The 13,859-nt window shown below is 37.2% G+C and overlaps 1 protein-coding gene and 1 non-coding gene across 2 annotated transcripts in view; one reads left to right on the top strand and one right to left on the bottom strand.

The window, feature by feature from the left end:
- Positions 1–79: 79 nt before the first annotated feature.
- On the bottom strand, positions 80–243 carry LOC150084051 (U1 spliceosomal RNA). Its single transcript, XR_016547123.1, has one exon. It is a non-coding gene; the product is annotated as a U1 spliceosomal RNA (small nuclear RNA).
- Positions 244–10,190: 9,947 nt separating this feature from the next.
- LOC150084050 (sodium/calcium exchanger 2-like) overlaps positions 10,191–13,859 on the top strand; it is an 89,675-nt gene continuing 86,006 nt past the window's right edge. Inside the window, exon 1 of the mRNA XM_090375873.1 lies at positions 10,191–10,300. The gene's annotated coding sequence lies outside the window, so the exon portion shown is untranslated. The remainder of the gene's footprint in view (positions 10,301–13,859) is intronic.

Raw genomic sequence — 13,859 nt, 5'->3', positions numbered from 1 at the left:
GTAAATCTGTACTTTTTTATTTACACCTACTTTCGCACGCCACCTACCGCTAAAAACAATTTTTTTTTGATTATTAAAACAGGGGGGAGCGCGAACGCAACCCCCTACTAACAAAAATTTCACGCTCCAGCTATCCCAGTTTGGGAAAGTGGCAGGAGTCAGCTAACCCTAAGTGCAATGGGAAAGCCTCACCCTGGAGGCGCCGCCTTAATGATCACGGTCTCCTCAGCGCCAGGTAAGTATGCTTCTCAGAGCCTCTAGTGACCATAACTACTACCACTATGTAGATAATAAAATGGTGTCTACATGTAATATAGGACGTTTCTTTATTTTCTTTCTATTCACCAATATTGATAATATTTTTATTGCTTAAATTATACTTGCAATCTGATCTTTAAGAGGAAATTATTAAATATTGCATAATTATTGTATTTTAAGGAGAGTTTTTGTACACTTGTTGTTCTTGTATCTGTTTCAAGGGCAGGCAACTTAGGGCAAACTTCGGTTGTGAGGGATGCGCTAATTTATGGTGATAGGGAAGATATCCCAATACTACATTTAGGATTGGGATACTAGTATAAATATTACTATTATACAGCAATAATAAATATATTAATAAATAATACCTGAAACTAAAAAATAAAAAAATTTAAATAATAGATTAGCATATGATGCAAGAAAGCAAGCTTATGTAGCATCAGGAAAAAAAAAAAGCATTTCACACATCCATTCTCCAGTTTCTTCTTGAATTTATTTAAGCTATCAACTTCCACGATGACAGATGGACGTTTGTTTCAACAATCAACAACCCGCAGGTTAAAGACCAATTTCCGTACATCGATGTGGTCAGGCGAGCGGGTGCATAAGTACACGTGACTTGAGTAACCGGGGTTTAAACACGTGACTGCTGAATACGGTGCTGTTTCTTGTATTCTGGCTATCTTGTGAACTCCTCTGACCGTTTGGTCGTCCCGGAGTATAAACAGAAAAAGAATATATTTTTTTTATGTCCCCTTAGGTTCGTAATCTGAGCAAAGAGGAAGGGTCTCATCAGAATTGGGCCTGCTCAACCCATTTAAGGCCTTATAATCTCAATCAGATCACCTCACCCTTTCTTGGTAAGAGGATTCCTTCGTGCCTCTCACCAACACTCAAGCAACTCTACATCCTTCCTAAAATGAGACTTCCAGACCTGTACGGTCTGGAAGTCTCATTTTACATGTAAAATGAGAAATTTTACATTTCTCATTTTACATGGAAGTCTCATTTTACTTGAGTACATGTACTCAAAGGCATGGCCTTATACAAGGGTATAATCACCTCCTTGTCTCTGCTAGCAAAATTCCTATATATCATCGACAAAACTCCATGACCTGCTCTGGCAGCCCGTCTGCAGTGAACTTCATATCTGACTGCACAATTACCTCTAGGTCTTTTTCATTTTCCACCTCCCTGAGTGTAGTACATACAGTTGGTACGTTTCTCTCGGGTTACTTCTACCCATATGCAGTACTTTGCATTTGTCAATGTTAAACTTCAGTTGCCACTTCTCAGCCCATCGGCCTAACTTTTCTAGATCCTGTTGCAGTAGCATACTGTTTTTACTGTCATTAACAACCCTGCCAACCTTTGTATAATCTGCAAACTTCGATATTAAGCCTGATATACCTTCATCAATAATTAAAATTCGTCCACAAAAGAATCTTCTAAATCTTGATTATATATGTGGATTAGAGTCTTTGCTTTGGAAACATTTTCGCTTTCTGACATTGATTTATCAATAAGAAAGTCAAATCTGTCATAAAAAGAATTATAGGCAGCTAGTCTTTTATCGAACTCCTTTGTTAATCTATCTATAATTGGAAAAAACACTTGAATTCGAAATTTATTTGATGGATTCAGATTTGAGGTTTGGTCATTTTCACTATTTATTTCATCATGAAATATTTTTCGCTTCCGTTGTCTTTCGAAAATTTTAAATTCCAATTTTGGTGCAAGTTCTTTGGCAGAATTTTCAAAATCAAAAAAATTATTTCGAGCACTTTTTAAATAAGATAAAAGACTATCATAGAGGTTTATAACAGTGCATAATTCAATGCCAGGCTGCTGTAAAGCTATATTTATAATATTGATATTTCGAAGAATGTCTTTCTAAATAACACACATTAGAGATGTTTCAAACTGTTCAAATTTTTTAACAAGAGCTTTTGCTTCGTATTTAGCACTTAGTGGTTGTCTTTTACAATCAATTATACTTATTAATGCTTGCTGAATTCAGTTATAACTACCACAAAATGCTTTAGTAGCATCATGTCTAGCCGACCACCTAGTTTCAGACAAGCTGTGTAATATATTTGTATTTTCCTTCATATGTTGTTTTAACTTTAGCCATCTCTGTGGTAAAGCTGCAAAGAACGAATAAATTTTTTCATTTTTTTTGAGAGTGTCGCATAAGGTATCAAATAAGTATTTTCCTCCATGTTTCTCAATTGGGACAAATTTGAGAAATCTTTCGACAACTTGTGCATTGTGCTTGTCAATTCAGCCAGAATTTTTACAACAGCAACGACTCTCTTTAGCGCTTCAGTCCAGTACATGTGCAACCTCTTGTTATCTTTTTGCAACGCTGCATCTATTCTTGTATATCGTTTATGTTGTAGTAAATTTGATATGGCTTCAATGTGTTCTTTGGATTTTTCTTGTGATGTAATTCTGGTTGTGGCATTCTTCCAGTCATCGAAACTGTTTGTAAATTGATGACCAATTGAATTTATATTTTTGCTGAATAGCTTGCAGACATAACAATATATCTTACCAGAAGAAGGAGAATAAATCTTCCAGTCTCTTGGTATTGTTTCCCCATTATTTAACTTTCTAAAGAAAAACTCTTTTCTAGCGCACCTTATCTTATCGCCAATCAGCCTACCTTTAAGTCGAAAATTCGATTCCATATTCCGGGAGGGAATATTTTCTGCGTAATAAGTTATTAGATCAGCTGTTACGATCCAATCAGCTGGATCATTACTGTATTTCATATATAAATCATTCAGTAACACATATTTAAATCATTTGTGTTATGTTACTGAATTCTTCTTTTGGTACTGATTCAGAATTATCTTCTGGACATCTGTCTGGCGTTGATTCTTCGGGTTGTTCCTCTGGTTCTGGCAACCTAGACCTAGATCGCCAGTTGGGAACTATCGCCGACAGTTCATAACGGCTGTATAAATATTTAATAATTGATTTCTCGAAAATTGAAAATTTGTTTGAAAAACTACAAGCAGATTCGTGTTGAGGATGAGTAGCTCCACACACAGTATTTTTCTTTGACATTCGATTAGACTCACGCTGTATACTAAAGATTCTATGATAATAAAAGAACAGGTAAACCGTAAATGGCAAGTATATTCATTATTCCAATTTAATGGCATTTATTTAATATTTAAAATAAGTTATGTACTACTGCATTCAGTGTTACTACTTTAGCATTGACATTAGCAAAGGCACATGATGCAAGAAAGCAAGCTGATATAGCATCAACCAAAAAAAAAAAAAATCTAATTTCACCCATCCACTCATTCAAATGTTTGTCTAATTCTACCTTGAATCTATTTAAGCTACCAACTTCTACAACGGCAGATGGAAGTTTTCTCCAGCAATCCTCAATTTGAATTTATCCCCTGTCAGGTAATTATTCTGAGCAAGAGGAAGAATCCCATCGGCACTGAGCTTGCTCAAACCATTCAAGGCTTTATACACCTCAATCAGATCACCTCGCAGGTGCCCAGTCACCAGACACTGTAATTTGCAAAATTTAACCCTTTCTTCTAAGAGCACATCTTTGTTCCATTCACTAATCTTGATGCCCTTCTCTGTACTCGTTCCAACAGCTCTACATCAAGACTACAGCATGGACATACAAAAATGGACGTACCGAATGACTACAACCGACCAGAGGAAATTACCAACAAAGATACCTCTCCATTCATGACCTGGCGCAAAAGGCCAGGACTGATGCTCTCAACGAATATGACTACCTGAATTGACATTCAAGGCAGTACTACAAACTGAAGAGTCATCACTCCTCTCCCTGACCTCATAAGACGAACACGAGATTAGTGAGACACTGAACCAAGACTGTGACCCACCTGAAGCTACTCTGAACTGGATAACCAAAAACCTAAATAACTATAATACTGGTGTACCTGGTCTGAATCCATGGGGCTGAGTGTGGGCAACTTTGGGCCCAGCAGGGGTCTAACGGCTAAATGGCAAGAGGAACGATACAAATACCACCAGACACATTTAGAAATCTTGTAGTGTCCATGCCGAGCCGTTTTGGCTGCACGTGGAGGACCAACATCATATTAGGTAGGTGGTCATAATGTTTTGGCTCATCGGTGTACATGCACATATAAAAAAAAAATAAATAAATAAATAAAATACATGTATATATTTCACTCTGTATACCCTGAATTTCAGCATTTCTTTTTACAAAGCACAGAATATTTTAATAAAACAAGTAACAGATTAAAAGAAAAAAAAATCAGTGATTAATATGAACATACATATCATATAACATATACAATGAATGATTAATATTAACTTGCACAACATAGCTATTAATAATCAGTTATATTAATTTATTAAATTTGCATTTTAAAATTTAATAAATGAATATGCATTATTAAATGTGTCAGGTATTTTCATTTATATGAAGTTCGAAGGTACATCTTGTCCATTCAGATTAAGAGTGCGATACAACAGTCTTAATCTGAAAGCAGAAGAAAAATTTGCCTGCACAACGAGTTGCCTTGATATTGCACTAATTTCAAAAAAGTGCCATTGCCAAAAGGTTTCTACTTTTTATTTAACAGAAACCACCTGCTTCGTGAGAGTAACCAGTAGGTCCCGACACTGGGTCATCTTTTAAGTGAATGACATTAACCTCTTGCCGATTCCATTTATTTTAAATGAGTTCAACTAGCGTTGAACTTCGTCCTCATAACGCGTTACACTAGTGATGTGTGAACATCCGTTATGTTTTGTCTAATTGTCATTGAAGACTGTCTACTATCTGAAGGACCACAAGTCCTGAAACAGGTTGTCACTAATCTAAACCAAGGTTTAGATTAGTGACAACCTGTTGGGGGCGTAATTATTGAGATGTAAGGACTTGGGTGTAGCCAGGCCCCTTCATCCCAACTTACGAAGGCTGGTCTCTCAAAATCATTATTATTTTAAGTTAAAAATGTTTGTACTCAATCCATCTCTCAGCTTGCTCTTAACTTTCACATTCTGTTTATCAGTTTAACGGCTTTATTAGTGATTCTTGCCGTTATCCATAATGTTTATTGTTCATCATGACGTTGATCAGAAAGCATGTGGAAAGAGCTATTTTGGGTTATTTAGTCCTCGAGTTTATTATCCCTCTAGATGTATTCTTTCCATACCATTCACTGGTGATTAATATCAACTCATGGGAAATATTATCCCTTGCTAATATCCATTAATGTGATGATTCCCACTCTTGGGACTTGCTTAATTAACGAAATTGCCCTTACTATAGAGGACAAGTCTGGAATTAATACACTACAATCATTAATAAAATTATGATTGCAAAATACCAACGGATCTAAAAGAAAAGAGTAAGGCAGAACATTTTATTATTCTTTATACAGTTCACGAGAAATAAGACAGTGATAAATATGTTAGAATTCAAATTAAGAATTATTTTGAAATCTTGTGTAAAGGTATTTATCAGGCAGAAGATGTAAAGAAAATTTATTTTCATATTCAAAAATTGGTCACAGTAACAACAGATGGCGCAACAGCAGTGATGTATTGTGTTCGAAGATGGTGAACATAATTGCAAACTAATTGTAGTTATGACGATGGTGAATTCAACCCAAGCGAGACCACCACAACTGTCTCCAAAACCCTTTAAGATGCACACATACGCGTTCGTACAGCACGATGTTACATTCAGAAAATGACTCAGCAAAGGTAAAATGTCTTCCAATTCAAGATCTTTTACAAGATGATTCAAAATTATTGAATCAAACTCCAGTATTAGTAACATTTATTAATTCTTTTACTATAAGATTAAGTAATAAAGTAATTATAATAACCATAATGATAGTATGTATATAATAAATGTTTAAACTGTTCCCCTTTATGCACGGACTCTTTTCATCGTATTCGATGACACTTTTGTAATATTTGAACATCTAAGTAGAACCAAGCTTAGGTGCATTATGGCCTTAGTAGCCCTTGCACCTATAACTCAAACAAACAACAACAAACAGAATTAAGCTTCGTCATTGAAGAAAACACAGTCCAGGATGATTCTATTCGAGAGTGACATTCCTGGATCACGCGAATACAATAGGTGTTGTAGGGTTTCAGGCCATCATGTATATTCTGTCTGTAAATTGTGTGTTTTCTTTGGTTGATTTGCTGTTTGCTGAACGAAAAACCCGAGTTTACGGGAGAAAAAAACCATGCTGTCCTTGCCTGAGACCAATTTACCTAACTGCGAGGGGCGATCATTTAATTCGCGGACTGGTGCAAGATCTTATCTTAATTTTCATCATCTGAATCTTCTGTGGATTTCCCTTCTCGAAATACTCCCCCTTGAACTTTATACACTTTCGTCACAGTACCCACGCATTAAATGCTTCTTCAAGCCATTTTTCGAAAGACTGCGAAGTGTTTCCATTGTGGCTCTGCGAGCATCGTTGTGTTTGACGAGAAACGCTTGCCTTTCAGAGCTTTCTTCAGACGTGGAAACAGGAAGAAATCACACGGGGCTAAGTCCGTGAATAAGGGGGATGTGGCAGAACCTCGGCACCTATGGCAGTGATCACTGCCTGCACAATATCAGCGGTATGGGGCTTGACATTGTCTTGATGGAAAAGCCACTTCACACCGAAAAGTTCGGTGTGATTGAGCAGCGATATGCTTCATTCATCTCTTTAACTCTTTCCGATGCATCTAAACCCCGTCTGACACAATAACGAATGACATATCGCTGTTCAATCTGTATGTCCGACACGATGCTTGCTTTCAAAACGATCGTCAGTGGCTAAAAAACTGTCTTCACGCAATACTAGCTCGACAAGTACTGGTATGCACACACACACACACAGTCTGCTCAGTAGTGATCAGGGAGAGCGCCTCTAGCGGCAGTTATGGAAAGTTCGAGCAGTAAACATAAAATCTTGCACCAGTCCGCGAATTAAATGATCATCCCTCGTATGTTGTGATAAAGGGCCCCTAAAAATTCCTCACGTCATCGACAGGATTCGAACACCGTCTTCCCGACACCACCCAAGACGGTGATTTTATCAACTGTACTATCCATAAGGGCTGCAATAGGGACGAAGACCTAACGTTTTAACAACTATTGTATACTTGAATAAGAAATTTGAAGGGTTTACGTGCAAGTCTTCTAAGGGATTTTTTGGCAATGCAATAAATGTTGATTAAGTTTTCACTTAAACGGGTTAATAATCGTGAAATGGCTGATTTATTTGTAACTGGTGAATCTGGACATTTTTCTCCATATTTGGATTTGATGTTCATATACATTTTGAACAAAGGTATTGTTCCACCATAAAAACATGTTCAGATGGGGAATATATCGTGATGGCTTCGTCATGAACAAATTGGTATGAATGATTTTGTGCAAGCGTAACCTTAGCTACTGTTTTGCGTGTATGCAACGTTGCCACCGATGTGGTATTGTAAGGATCGTGTATGGTTCACAAAATGAAAGAAATTAGCTTTCATTTTGGTTGTGAGAATTTTGAGTCGTCCTGCACATAAATAATAATAGGGATTTTGGGGGGGGGGGGGTCATAGAACGAACATTATTAAGAACTCATTCAGCCTCTGTAGTGTAAAAGTTGGCATGGCCGGCGCAGATTTCAGTGTGACCCTTATCGAATGCCTAGGGGATGGACTACTAGAACATCGAGCGAGGGCCAGACTAACAAGTCCCACATCGATCACTGAACTGGTCACTGTTCTGCAAGAGGAATGGTGGACTATATCCGCAGCAGTCTATCGATTAGTTAGTGGAAAGCTTATCCAGTCATGAATGAATCATCATAAATGAACTGCTGCTAGGGTAGTTCATCCCATGATGTTGATGTACTGGGACCGCGATGGAGTGCCACAGCGCACGAGCTATTACACGATTGTGCAGGAATGGTATAATATGGAGTGCTCTTTATTATATTATATTTTTAATATTATTTTTTGTTTGAAATTTTTTTTAAACTTTATTTATTTATTTATTTTTGTTTGAACTTTAATGCTATCTATTCCTCTCCTTTTATCATACTCCACCCCCCCCCCCCATATTATCATTGCACATTGCCCAGGTATCAGCATTGCATGAACCACTTCATATGTCAACACTATAATGAACTACTACACAAAGTTCAAAAACAGGTGTAACGAAACAGGAACTACGGCTATTAGCTATAGTTAATTTGAATTAGAAATTTTTAACATATGTATTTCATTTGTGGTAACATTAATACTAGAATCTAGATCGGTTTTCAACACTTATTGAACCACTGAAAAATAGGTTATACGGGGTGTCTCAAAAATATTGGTACAAACGTTTAGGGGATTTAGGTAACATCTAAAGGAATGTGAATCGCATAGGAACCCATAACCGGAAACGTCACGGGAAAGTAGTAGCAGAGGCACAAGAAACAGAAATGACACAAGACAGTAATTAGTGGCAAACATTTATCTGACATAATATTAACAATGGAGTACGAGATGGATGCATTTCATGATGTTACAACAGATGCTCGATCGAAGGTTCCACCATGAGACGCGATGCATGCGTGACACCGACGCAGCATGGATTGGCGGACACGGTCGAACACACCTGGAGTTTCTTTGACAGTAGCAGCAGAGCAGACGAGTCTCGCCACGAGATCCATTTCCGTCTCCACAGGCGATTCATACACGATAGATTTGAGGCCCCCCCCCTACAGAAAGAAATCAAGGCTCGATAAATCAGGTGAGCGTGGGGGCCAAGCAACGGGTCCACCACGGCCAATCCATCGACGCCCAAAACGCCTGTTCAAATGGTCACGAACCCACCTTCCATAATGGGCAGGCGCCTCGTCATGTTGAAACCAAATGTAGCGTCTCACATTTGCTGGAACATCGTCAAGTAACCCTGGTAGAACTTGTTCAAGAAAGATCCGATATTTAGCGGAGTTCGTGCGGGATGGTAACAGGTATGGGCCGACTAAGCAGTCACCGACCATACCTGCGCACACATTTATTGCGAAGCGATGTTGTGCCGCATGGGGGCGCACACCGTGTGGATCCTCTGCTAATCCATACACTAGGTGCATGTCTGCCAGCTCACAGTTCGTATATCGATGTATGCTCTTCGTGCGGCAACTATTGCTTGAATGAGTAAACCAGAAATTTTCCCTCTCGCGAACTGATGAATAGCGCCATGTACCGACTTACGGTGACGTTTCCGGTTATGGGTTCCTATGCGATTCACATTCCTTTAGATGTTACCTACCTCCCCTAAACGTTTGTACCAATATTTTTGAGGCACCCTGTATAGTCGACTGATTTGGCGTTCTGAAACGACTGAGTCGATATTTTTAGGTCTTTGGCTTTCAAAAGAAAAAGTGTTTCTTGTAATCAAAAAAAAAGTTTCTTACGTATAACCACACGGTTATGAACAGAAAATTGTGTAAATTTTCTAAAAATTCCTGACGAATAAAATCCTTACTGGGATCTAACGATCAATTAATTGTAATACACTGTACTCAACCCAATTTTTTCTCGTTAACTGCAATAATGGCTTTGGATACATTGTGATTAAAAGTTATTTAAGCCAGGATAAGCATTACGTTCTCAAACCCATTTCGCATTCTGCATGCTATTAAAGAATAAAACGTTATCTTTGTAGTAGGTCATGAGATAACGTCACCATCTAAAATGAATCCTGATTTGAAGCGGAAAGAATAGAGAGAGAGAGAAAATGCACTAGGGCAGTGTATTGAAGTGTATGACTTCCGGTTAAAACGTCACAGTGCTTCTGAAGCCCGTCATTATTCTGCGGGCGTTGAGCCTACGCGCATGACGCCATAAAATAGGAAGCGGGGCGTTAGAAAACTTACTCCATGGTTGTTGACGGTAGTAGTGGTACGAGCATCTAATAGTAGTTGTGGTCCCTGCAATGATATCTCAGAAAGACTCGTGACTATCGTTTCGTTTGGTGGGAAGTTTATCTAATATTTTCTTGGTAAGTTTGATATGAATTTATTAATACATGTGCCCTTTTGATAACGCTGAAGTTCGAATGTAGATTTGACAGATTTTTTTTCTTTTAATATGGTTAACATTTTTTTAAAATATATATTCAATATTTTAGTGAATATTTTAGTGCAATTTAATGAAATGAAATTCCAGCGCCCTCTAATTTCATGCATTTTATGAGAAATTAATATAACCAAAAGACGTAAGTTTCACTGATCACGTGAAAGCAACAAACTATAGTTGATCTTTCAGCATTTTGGACTGTTAAATAATATTGAAAATAAAATATTATTTAATATAACGAATTTTAAAAATTAATATTTAAAGAGTGGAAATACTGTATCCTATTCGAAGCGTTTAAGTAGTCAAGTTAGGCCATTTCTATTTCCCCCCCCCCTGCCTGAAAAGTATACTTATAATTATTATCCTGTTTCGATAAATAATGCTTCTTTCAAATTAATAAAATAGGTTAGATAATATTATTTTGGAGACATAATAATGGCCTTTAAAGGTAAGAAGACGTCCTTTTTATCTGATTAACGCAAAGCTGTATTGAACACATTTCGTAGACTAAAATTTTACTTCCCACTTACACTTTACAGAACTGCTAAGGTTCTAGATCTTGCGGGTCTTGCAGCTATCCCGTGATTATATTTTCCTTTGGACCCTTTTGAATTTTAACACCCCTTTTACAAAAAAGTATAGATAAAAGAGAGATATAAACCGGTAGTGCTTTATATACAGTCCTTGGCCGCGTTTTATGATCCTTCTGGAAGGGATTTCCCACAATTTACTAGTGTATGGTCACCACTTTTTAGATAATAAAAGAAACCTGCTCTTACAATAGTTAAAGTTGTATAAATAGGTGGTGTAAAGAGAGCAAGCATGCTGCCTTGAAGATTCTTGGAAGAAGAATTAAATTATTTAATATTTGCATGGCCAAATTTGGATCATATTTGCGTAAAGACTATCCCAGTAGTTGATCGTTATACGCTGAATCATGTGCTCTGTTTCATTTATCGATCTCAAACTGAGGTCTCATTTTTCTCTTCAAGAATACACGAGGATTTCAAAACTTTTTTTTTAAAAGCATACATACTCGTAATTTGAAGAAACAAAGCACTGAAGCATCGTTTGTATTGCTTGCTAACCCAAACAATCCAACACAGCAACAAGTGCTCCATTAACTTTTCCTACTAAGGATAGTAAAATTTGACACGCTTCAATCTTGGGAAGGGAAAAGGAAAAGAGGTCAATTAGATCATAACCTAATTAACAACAGGTCGCAAGTTCTCTCCGAATGCTAGCCTCATATGAAATCATAGATAAATGGCCTAGGATAACGTAACTTCTTAAGTGGAGTCTTTCCCTATGGAATCAGCCACAATAGATAACGTATTGGTACATTTTTTGAATGAATTTTATGCAACTGAGGGCGTGGACTTTATGCTGTTTTGTTGCCATGGAGACACTCCCCCTCTCCTCGAAAACTGACGGAGACGGGTCTTCATCGACGATGACTAATGCCGTAACTTCAATTGATGTTCCTCGTGCCAGTTCAGTGGTAAATGTCTGTTCATGTGACAGTAGAGCAGTCCGTTTCTTTCTCTCCAGTGTAACAGGCAAACATAAAAATCCAGTGTAACAGGCAAACAATGTAGACTGAGGATTTAATTAAAAAAAAAAAAAAAAACTATAGAGAAAAAAAAAAAACCTTTTTTTTTAATTCGTGAGACGTTGAGCCTTTCAACGTTCTCATGATAATATACAACTGTTCTAAAGCAACTGAAATAAATACAATTGTCAAGGAAAGGCCATGTGCCAAAGACTATTCTAATTTTTCTCTTTACGTCATTCATGCACGAGCTATTTGGGAGGGAACAGGTTTAGCAATGAGTTTACAAGTACAGTATCTCCCACGTCTGGGATAGACAGTTATAAAGGGTCTCTATATTATTGGATGATGATTTCATCCAAAGATCACCATTACTACAAATACTGAGAATTTTGTTTCTTCGTATACTGCTGATTTCTTCTCTAGTACCATCTTCGCAACCGCTTAAATTAGGATAACCTTAAAGCAGTATTGACAGCGCTGTTTCTTGTCTATTCAAGTTGTGTGATTCATTTCTAAATAAAGAATATTCTAAATAAATTCCTGAATTTTTCTTAAAACCTTTCTAGAGACCAACAGAACATGCTGCTGAAATTTAATGTTTAGACTTTTCCTTATCAAGTAAATGTTAGGATATTCGTAAAATGCTTTCATTTATTTACAGTGAGTGGTCAGTTTATTAGCCACACCTTAATGACGGCGAGTAGCATCTTCTTTATCTCTCAGAACAGCCTGAAGTTGTCGAGGCACGGTCTCCATGACCTTGAACCATTCTTGAACGATCTGTTCCTTTTTACATGTCCCATTATCGTGCTGGAAGTAACTGTTACCAGATATAAGGCAAGAAGCACCTGGTTGGCAGAAGTGTTCAAGTAGGAGCTGCTATTCAAATGTTGATCCACCGGCATCATAGGACCTAATGTTTGCCACTGAAAACATCCCACACCATCATATTTCCACCCGTAACCTGCAGTGTTGACACCTGGTATGCTGGATCCATTGTTTCATACTGCTGTAACAACATAAAGCTGCTGGAATCGGGATTCGTAGGACCAGGCGACCCATAATCCCCCCCCCCCCGTTTTCTAATAAAGATTCTGGACAGAGCTATGTTGCAGTTAGAATCTGTATTAACAATTTTTTGTAAAACTTGTGTTGTTGATGATATCCAACGTTGTTGCGTCATCATAAAGAGAGATTTTGTCAGAAAACTTTATCATTCTCAGAATTCGTATCGAATTCATTCAGAACATTTATCTCCTGGTCAAAGGAAATCAAAACTATATAAGAAGGATCTTCTGGATCTCATAGTACCTTGACGAAATAAACTTGATTGATTAGGTATTTCCTGCTTAAGTTTAGAATTATTAACAAACCCAAACTTATAAGATGTATGATTATAGTTATGGCCTAATAAGGGGGCGGATAAGAATATTAGTATGTCAAATTATGAATAAAACTCGTATAATTTATACCAGAAAACAAAAAATATATATTTCATCGACAACTGCAGTGATGGGGAAATCTATAATTAAGGTTAATTATTTAAACTAGATTTTTACTTGCAAGTTCTCTACTTCCGGTTGCCTAATTTTATATTCAGAACACACTACTGTCTCAAATGCTCAGTTCCGTTTTTGGCGTCTTCGTGATCGCTTTTAAATGGAAGGCGAAGTTACTGGCAATTTGTAATACAAAGCTTTGCTCAAAATACCCTTGTTTCTAAAAGTAAACTGTTTCCCAAAACATTGCAAAAAGAGAACTGGGTTGAGGAAAGTTTTGGCCTACTTTTAAAAAAAAAAAAATGGGAGGCGAGCTTATGAGATCACCAAATGGCTGATTTAAAAAAAAAGAATCATCAATCCAAATCACCAAAATGTTTGCAATCTAAAACAATTAATAGGGCTTATAAATCTTCGTGGCCACCATC

Source organism: Mastigoproctus giganteus, chromosome 6, assembly GCF_048544385.1.
Source record: "Mastigoproctus giganteus isolate SK-2022 chromosome 6, ASM4854438v1, whole genome shotgun sequence".
NCBI lineage: Eukaryota > Metazoa > Arthropoda > Arachnida > Uropygi > Thelyphonidae > Mastigoproctus > Mastigoproctus giganteus.
This window is presented reverse-complemented; position numbering and strand designations above follow the sequence as displayed.